This window comes from Lepidothrix coronata, unplaced genomic scaffold (genome assembly GCF_001604755.1).
Source record: "Lepidothrix coronata isolate B3197 unplaced genomic scaffold, Lepidothrix_coronata-1.0 Scaffold208, whole genome shotgun sequence".
Classification (NCBI taxonomy): domain Eukaryota; kingdom Metazoa; phylum Chordata; class Aves; order Passeriformes; family Pipridae; genus Lepidothrix; species Lepidothrix coronata.
Window position 1 is genome coordinate 397,263 of NW_016690388.1, and position 9,340 is coordinate 406,602.

The window sequence follows — 9,340 nt, forward strand, 5'->3', positions numbered from 1 at the left end:
GTTGCCATGGCGAGGAGCGGCGGCTGAAGAGGATGCTTCTCTCCCACGATGGTCGCCATGGGACCCCGCCAATTGAAAGGAACGGAGAGAATGAATAAGGTGAAGGAGGTGGAGAGAATATTTAATTAGTTTCCTCTGGGAATTTTTTTTTTTTTATATTCCCGTGTGGATACTGAAACTCAAAATGCCTGGTCCTCCTGTTTAAAATTGGGCACCTTTTTTATTTTGTGGGGAACGACACCGACATCACTTCCTTATGTTCTCTGCCACATACACTTTATTAAACAAATCGGAATAGTAACAACCCTCCTCAAATCTCAATCAGTTGTCTCTCAGAAATGTTTTCCCTACAGATTTACAACAGCTCCATAAATTATATTACACTGTATGGTTAAGGAAGGAAGATACCATTTTATTCCTGACAAACTTTCTGCCTGTGAACTGACCAAGAAATTTGTTTGGTGTATGGATTTCTGTTATTTCAGGATTTCTGACTTGAAATACATGGGTAAACTGTACCAACAAAGGCTGGTTCAAAGGACTGGTATTTTCCTTTATTTTCCCCTCATTTTTCAGTGTACAAATCCAAGTATATTTTTATAATATTTTACTAGATGACTTTAGGACAGAGGAGAAAAAGTACAATTGTTTATTGAAAACTACTCTCAAGGAAGAACGTTGAAATAAACAATGTGGGGTTTTTTTAATGGTAATTACTCTAGTATAATGTAATTTCCTATATTTTTAAATTTTTAAGCTACATTACATGCAGTGGAACGGGTACCCTGGGAATCAAGTTAGAAACATAGAATAACTTCTACACAAAGAAGGATCTAGGTTAGCAAAAGGTAAGGTGTGGGCAGATTTGATAGAGTGCATGATATAGAGAGTGTCAATAGGGATTGTCTGTTGATCTTCCAATGGAAGAACTTGGAAGGGAGCATCAGATGAAGGAACAAGGTTCAGAGCACACAGAAGGGGTGGTTATTTTCTGACAGTATGGGTATAACTTCCTGGGGTTCCTTGCTAAAGGATGGTGTGGATGCATAATTCCATGTGAAATTAAGGGGGGATTGAACAAATGTTTGGAAAAGTGCTAAATAGAACTAAACTTTCTAAACAAATAAAACACATTCCTTTCAGAAAATCGTCTGAGCTCAGGAGAGAAAGTATTGTACTGAGATTCAGTGAAAGGTATTTTTATAACCAAACCAATAATTTTATAAAGTTTAGGCTGGGAATGTAACTTTCTAAATACATTTACAATATACTCTTGCCCTGTTAGAGAATGGCAATGGTAATGGCAGCTTGACCATACATTTCCAGATATTTCACATAGTTTATTTCAAAAATTTGCTGATTTTTGAATAGCAAGTTTCTTCCCCCCACACACACTGTTTTCCGCCCTGTGATTGTCAGTGTTAGATAAAGAAAACCTTAATTTTCACCTTATTTCCATGGTTTTCCTGACAGTGCAGGAGGGTGAAGGAAAGTTACCTGACACTTGTGTTCATGAAGTGTTGCACGGGGAGATGGAAACTGCTGGACTGACTCATACTTCAGTTCCTCTAGTTTAGGGATGGAGCCTTTGGCAGTGGTAAATGCATCATGTTTTGGAAGAAGGGGGTTCACTTTCTCCTTCTTGCCACATAGACATGAGGATCAAGGCTTGAAATATTTAGCGATATTAGTTTTTTGTGAGCTTAGATCTCACGCTGGATTAATCAATAAATAATAAAATCCAAGTAGATAATTTCAGTATTGATAAACTGGATGAGGATGTACACCTCATTCAGCATATCCAGAGAGCCTGAAACATTGGTCCTTATTATTTGGAGACTTGTTTCTCTGACAAGACCAAAGCATTTTCTCAAGTTTGTCCTGAATGACCCGTGTTATTCCAAATCTGATATCAATTGTTGCCAGAGCCATAGTTGCTGTTGATTATTTTGAAACTACTTTTGCAGGACAAATAATTTTCACTCAGCATCAGTCTGTTTTTATTGTGCATTTGTTTGACCAAAGCTGGAAGTAAATCTCAGATTATTCTTTTACACCTGTCATGTTCCTGCTATTAAAGAAGCTTTTATTCCTGCCTATGAATCCAGAGATAAACCCAGGTAGACAGATCAGGTACTCCAACTGACACCTGACTGGTGAGAAAAGGGCATTTTGTGTACTCATCACTAGACAGTTTGCTGTGGGGAGGGGGAGCAGAAAAATAAATCATATGAACAGATAAGAGGTAATAAGTGCAAATTGAAATATATGGTGTGTTGCACCTTCTGTGTGTGGGGATCATTATGGCTGAGGTACTCCCTGTGGTGCATATGGAGTCTGTGTTTGCAGGGCCAGGCAGGGGAAAAGTATTGTCATTTATGCATGGGGTCAAACTCTGATCTGTCTTTGATCATCCTTGTGGGTCTCTTCCAACTTGAGATATTCTATGATCATAAGTTTTTCCACTTTGTTCAGTGGGATCAGTCTCTTGAGTTTGGTACACAAGGGTCACTAGCCCTGGAGGGCTGAAGGCAGCTCTGGGGTTGCACAAGAAAACATCTGTCTTAAATTCCTGCCTCTTTTGATGTCTCAGACATGCAGTTTGGGATACATCATTTGGCGTCTCTGGATCAAATTCAGCTCAGGAGCACCAGGTTAAATTCAAAGTGACTCCACTGAAGCCACATGGCAGAGCCCAACCACTTACCAGTTAAACATGTCTTCACTGTTTGTCCTAGGGCTGAATTTGGCACAGGGCCTTGAGAATGATTCCATGTTCTCTAAGAACGCAACATTTCAGGCTGGTTTTGTTTGAGGGATGGACAAGGTGACTATGTATCCCTCAGGCAGGATCCCTCAAGACTTTTAGATCTAGTGTGAACTGTGCCACTAAAGGGTAGCCCACCAAGAGAAGGGTTTTTTTTGTTTTGTTTCACTGTGTTTTCACCTGTTTAAATCCCAAAGTGGTTCAGAGAGTACTGAGAAATATCCCATGGCTGAGCTAAAACCATAGCTTTTCTTAGCTGTGCTCAGACCTTTGTAAGGTCTGACCTTGCCCCTGTAAGGTCTGAGCACAGACATGAAAGTGAAATCCTGAGATAACAAGCTCTGGAGACACCTTATATGTACTTGGTGTGGAAAATAGTAACTTGCCTGGAGGAAATATGACTCACTCTTCTTGGTGTTTGGAAAAGTAGGGCAATGTCTAGGTTTCTGTTTAATTAAAGCTTATTATGAACTAGTTTACTTCGTCTCATCCCCAGGCAATACATGAAAAGCAGCAATCACTGGCCCTTGAAATTAATATACGGCATTGTGCATTCTAATGGATGGCATTTCATATGACCTACATGCACAGAGTGCAGCTAGGATGAGTCAGATTTCTGTGTCTGAGGCTGCCATAGCTCCTACACTCTTAAATTAATGCTTATATTTGAAACAGAGAAGCACCGATCCTGAACCATTCATTAAGAAGCAGTGGTAAGATATGCACCTGCTTTAAAGAGGAACTTATTCCCTGGAGACATTGACCATACCTCTTACTCAGATACAATTTCAATCATGTCAAGTAAGGTCAAGAGGATTAGGACAGACAGGATTTCTGGCAATGCCGGTCAGGGAATCTTAAACAGGGAGGGAGCTATGGCATCAGGGGGTGATGCTGTGGCAACCACAGGAAGCATGGATAATCCAGTGCCAAGGAAAAAATAGTCACAATTTATTATTTTATTCTGATATAGGCTCTTGGTTGAACATTACTGAATGGGAGATCTTTTTTGGTTGTTAGGGCGGCTACTTTCTGCTTTGCATAACAAAAGCTATTTCACTTTCCTGATAGGACCACAGAACTCAGGATGGATCAGACTCAGTCATTGTAGCCTGGGGGCCTTGCGTAGACCAGAACTGGTGATATGAGCTGGCCTGATCATGTCCAACCATTGAATGTGTGCTACAGCTTAGCACAGCAGCACAAGGCTCTGCCTGGTTCAGTGCCGTGGGCAAGTACTCAAGGGTTATTTAAACACATAATCTTTCTTACTACAGAGCTGTCTCTTATAACACACAGACCTGCTGTAGCCATAGAAGTATCCTGCCACATCCTGTCAAACAGTAGCATGTAGTCCTTGGCATCTTTCACCCAGTGAGCCAAGAATGAAGTGGGCATTCAAGAGATAAAGCCTTATGGGCAGGCAGTAAAGTAATTAGTCTCTTTGGTGCTGAAGTGTCTCCTGAAAATGGGATGAGAGGCTTGCTGTATTTAGAAGAGTAATGATAAAATAAATTTCCAAAGTCTGGGTCAAACTGATGAGCTCTGTCTTATGCTTGGGAAACAGAAGCAAAAGGAAGTGAAATGGTAGAGCTGTGAACTGCCCCTATCAATCAGGTAACATAGAAAGCATGCTTCTCACTTGGCCTAGGGAAAAAGAAATAGGACTTTTTTAGATTTTGAAATTTTAGTCTTTTGAATAATCACTAAGATTCTTCATATAAAAATTCACGTAAACATTTTTACATGTTCATGTTTAATACATTGGTTATTTTCAGATATTTTTAAGAAAATCCTTGCCTTGTCTCTGCTTCAGTGAAGGAGGGCTGGTGACTCCCTTATGCTGCTTGAAACCATATGGGGTCCCAATAACCTTCTCATCTTATACACTTCCTTTCTCATGCTGCCTTTTTCAACAACTAGACATTTGCCTGTGTTGTGATGGAGCTTGTTTAGCAAATTTGGCCTTGGGCCTAGGAGTTCTTGGTGATCCAGCTGTCCTTGTTCACACTCTTCTGCTCGAGCCTGGCTGATGATGATGGCTGGAAAATTAGGCCCATCTATTCCCTCCAAAAGATGCATTCAAATGGCATCATGAGGAAAACATACCCAAGAAGTGCTACAGATGTGTTTGCTTTGAGCCTGATGACAGCCTCGTTAAAATCAATAAAAAGACTCCCACCAACTTCAATAGGGAAATTATTTCCCACTCTGGAATTGTCTGCTTGAGTTATGCAAAGGAAACAAGGTCAGGCTTTGTCTTAAAATTACTTACACAAATAACTTATTACGAGATAAATAACTGATGAGGCAATTCTTACAGGGCCCCAAAGGTCAAAGGGTTTCTTACCACAACTGATAAAACATCCTTGACTGATGTTCTCACAGCACCCATGATAATGTTGCTGATAGGCACAACATGCTTTCCATCAGCATTTTATGATCTACTTATAAATGCCATATCGTCATAAGTCTCTACTAGCAAAACAAGTAACTTTTGTGTCAGAAAGCTGTGCAAAAAATTTGGAAACTAAAGTAATTTTTGAGATCTGAGGAACATTCGGATTAAATGTTACCTCAGTTGTGAAATGTATTTCTGGGAGAATATAAGACAGGAAGCCTCATGGCTGGAGAACAATGTGTCATTGGAAAGCCAACTTCTTTTCTGGCTGATCTTTAACCACTGTAAAAAAAGGGGGGGAGGAACACGGCACACTTATTTCAAATAAAAACACTACAAATGATGGAGAAGCCCTGAGAACAGACACCAGGATTTGCCACATATTGGCTGTTGTTTCCCCTTACTTCTGAATTTGCTCTTAAAAATGGCTGCGAGACTATTATATGTGTCTATTATACACCAGATTTTCTTACTTGAAGGGATATAGTAATATCTTTGCTCCCACTGTGCAAAAAAATGAAGTTATTTGTGAAACCCTCAAGCCCTTAGTTTGAATCCTCTCTCACTGGGAACAGCCTAAAAGTAATCATCCTTCTGAAGTGTCAACACTGGCATTACTGGACTTTTTCTTCCCTGGGTGAAGTAGTAGCTGCACAGTGATTCCCAGTGTCAAAGGGATTCATCCTGATGATGCAGGAAGGTGGGAGCGACCATGGGGACACCGGCTCTGCCCCTATACGAGGCTGGGGGGCAATGAGGCTTTGGGAGGTGGTGATACCAGGATGGCTCTTCTGCTTGTGGAGAACCTGAAATGGGTTTGGTGGGGAGACACCTATGTCTCCCCATAATTCCTCTCTGAGCATCAGTTGAGCACTTAGTTCACTAATCCTTTCTGGGGCAGGTTTCAGTTTTTTCTTCTTGAGTCGCTTTCTGAAGGCAGCTGGGAGAGCTCAGAGATGTGTGGCCTGGCAGCCCTGGCAGCTCTTAGCTTGCCCTGGGGAAGGACAGAGAAGGGTGCACATTGCAGGGACTTCCACTTCTCCCCTATCTTCCCACAGTCATGACAAAGAGAATTCTCATATGCATAAAACTGTATGAGAGAGAAATGTATTCAAAAGAAACACAGAAAACAGTGGCCACAGGTGGTTATTGCTATTTACTGTCTATAGTTAATATGCCTTTGGGACAGTGATGTTTAGAGGAATCTGTTCCTTGTCCCAGCCCCCTGGCCAAGAAGGCTTCACCATCATAAATTTGACTTGAATGGTTTATAAACCAGAAGAGAGGTGCTGCCTTCATGCAGCAAAAATCTGCAAAGGCTGTACTTACACTTTCTTAGCGACACTCCTTTGTAACTTTTCACACGTTCACCAAGACAAAAACCCACAGCAGTTTCGCGGTTAGTATTTTACAAGCTCCCTGAAGAATGGACTTATTTGTGCTCCTACGCCCGGCGCTTCGGAAAGCAAATCAATGCTGCCCTCCCGCGGCCCCGGGCTCTCTGTGCCAGGAGGATGCTCCAGATGTCCGTCAGCCTCCCCGCATGTTTTCTCTGCTCCGGAGGGAGAAGAGAGAGCCACTAGGCAATAGGTTTTCCACACTGAGGTTTTTCACACCTCCTCCTGTTCTGACACCTGAGTTTGAAGCCCCACCTAGTAAATCAAAGAAGGATAACAGCTTAACTGAGTTGTTGGACATTGCCCTTTGGAGGAATATGCTTCTTTCCTTGAGTAGGAGGTAAACTCAAGACTGTGAATGCAGAATCAGGAGCCTGAACAGCCATCTGTGCCTGCACTGCCTCTGGGTAATGATAGTGCCAACCACAACCAGACTTCCCTGAATCCCATTTTTTTTCTGCATTTGCCTATTTATATTTAGGCCTTCCCAGTGACTGGATGGAGGAGGTGGTGGCTCTTCAAGCGGCCTTGCTGTCTCATTTATATTCCCTATTTCACACATATACCCACATTCATTGTACTAAAAATCTCCAGGTCACTTCTAATGACCTGTGTCTGCTGGTCACCGAGGACCAGAGATGCCTGCACTGCTATGATGAGACTTCAGGGAGGGAGGGTTTTTAGTGAAGGAATGTCGAGACAACAGCAGCTGTAGATTAAACAAATGTGCTATGCTAGGTGACAGCTGGAAAATTAGGGCAGTGGTGGTGCACTAAACTGGGCTAAATTCTGTACTAAATTTAAGTTTGGAGTAACCACTCTGAAATAAATAAAGTAACTTTAGACTGACTCCATTGTATTGGAGAGCAAAATTGGCTTTGCAATTACATGAAAAAGTGCAGCAGATGAAGGGTTTCATAAAAATTTCAGTCAAGACAGAGTGAAATCCAACAGTTCCAACCAACCTTTCTCTTTTCTAGTAGCATTTCTGTGTCTGGCTTCTCATACCACATTTCTCTATTTTAGGGGCATTTATGGGTTTGCTTTTATAAAAGAGGCCCAGTCTCTGCCCTCATTTACACTGTCATATGCCTACCTGTTTCAATGTAGTTCTTCTCTACTTGAGCTTTCATAAGCAAGATAAAATAATCATAATTGATCTTATTGTAGCTGAGCAGCAGGTGAACCAAGAGTCCTGTCTGATTCGAGACATCTTGAATGCCATGATCAGAAAGACACCAGGCTGACTTCTGTCCTCATATGCAAATCCTGCTGACATCAACATCTGAGGGTAAAATTTATCATCTCTCACCTCTGCCTGTCCCCCAGCTTTGTAGTTGGGAAGGGGAGCCAAGAGTCACAAGGAGTCTCTCCAGAGGACAAGATTATTCTTGCAGGAGCAGTTTTTCTGTTTTTTGACCGGATTTTAATGCTTATCAGATGTGAAGTTCACAGGAGGAAAAATGAAGCCCAAGTGAGGTATTACTTACGCTGAGAAATGGCCAGGCATGTAAATATGTTCATGCTGAGGGACCATACTTGTTGCAGATTAAAATGCATTATATATAATATTATATATAGTTAAGGTTATATTTAAGGCTAGTTTTGGGTTGCCACCTTTGAAATAAAAAGGGCACATTAGCCACATAACTGCTGTGCATACTCTGTGCGTGCATACTGGCTTTAAACCTACAAGGCCCCAGTTCACTGCTGGCAACCTTGTGCTGGGGCATGAAATGAATTCTCTCTCTCACCTCAACAACCCAGGTCTTATGCTGCCTCTTCCTCCAGGGCCTGCATGTTCTGATGAAATTCAGCATGCGTTTCACAATGACGATGCTATTTCTCTTCTTCCAAATAAGCATAATAAAAAAACTCTGCTGATACCAGTCCTGGTTTCCGAATGAACCAAAGTTTCACTGAAATCAGTGGTGCTGCACTGGTTTTTGCTGGATGGTGCTCTGTAGCAATGAAGTTATGGGAATTTTTAAGTTCTCAGGAAAGGAAAATCGAGATAGATGTCTCCCCTGTTGTTAATACCGTCTGACCTTTTTTCCTGTATACTGTCCTGTGTGTCATTTAGCATGTGAGCACTTCAGGGAAAAGGAGAGGAAGTATCCTCAGTGGGCTCTTTCGTGAAATGAGGAAGATTACGTGACTGTTTTTTTCCCGTGGAAGAAGACTGTAGATTTAACACTGCAGACTTTACTCATTCGAAGTGCTCAGCCCTCCCTTGAACTGTGAACTTGGCTCAAAAAGGATTAAAAGGTGGGTATCAAATTACACCTTTTTTCCTTTCTGCCACCATAGTCTAAATGCCTGGGTCAGGATTTTGCTGCTACCCTGAGAGAGCTAAAAGCTCTCTTCTTACCTCTCAAAACGAAACCAGCCTCAGGATATCAGCAGTGAAATGATAAGAAAACCACCAAGGCAGTGTGAGACCCAAGTTAACGCAGGGAGAGCTGATTAAGCTGCTTGCAGGTGGGGCTCTGGCTCGCTAGCAAAACACACCTGGCTATGGCATATATTGGTGCATAGCTGTCTCTTGGGATGAAAGGGGTTACCTTTTATCAGAGTTGTCTCTGGGTTGTATTGCTTATACCCGAATGAGTGTTCTGCTCATTTAAGGTTAAATCTTACCTTTCCATTTACACTAGATTGTACATTTTTTAGGCAATATGCCTGGAATCTGTGTATATGCTCATGGCCTATCAGATATGAGTCTCTGTAGATGGAAATGATGAATAATCTTATTGGAAGGGATTGAAAATGGTT

General features: G+C 41.7%; 1 long non-coding RNA gene across 1 annotated transcript; it reads left to right on the forward strand.

The window, feature by feature from the left end:
• Positions 1-18: 18 nt before the first annotated feature.
• On the forward strand, positions 19-9,008 carry LOC108506157. Its single transcript, XR_001877698.1, has 3 exons — positions 19-99; positions 7,736-7,856; positions 8,649-9,008. It is a non-coding gene; the product is annotated as an uncharacterized LOC108506157 (long non-coding RNA).
• Positions 9,009-9,340: the final 332 nt, after the last annotated feature.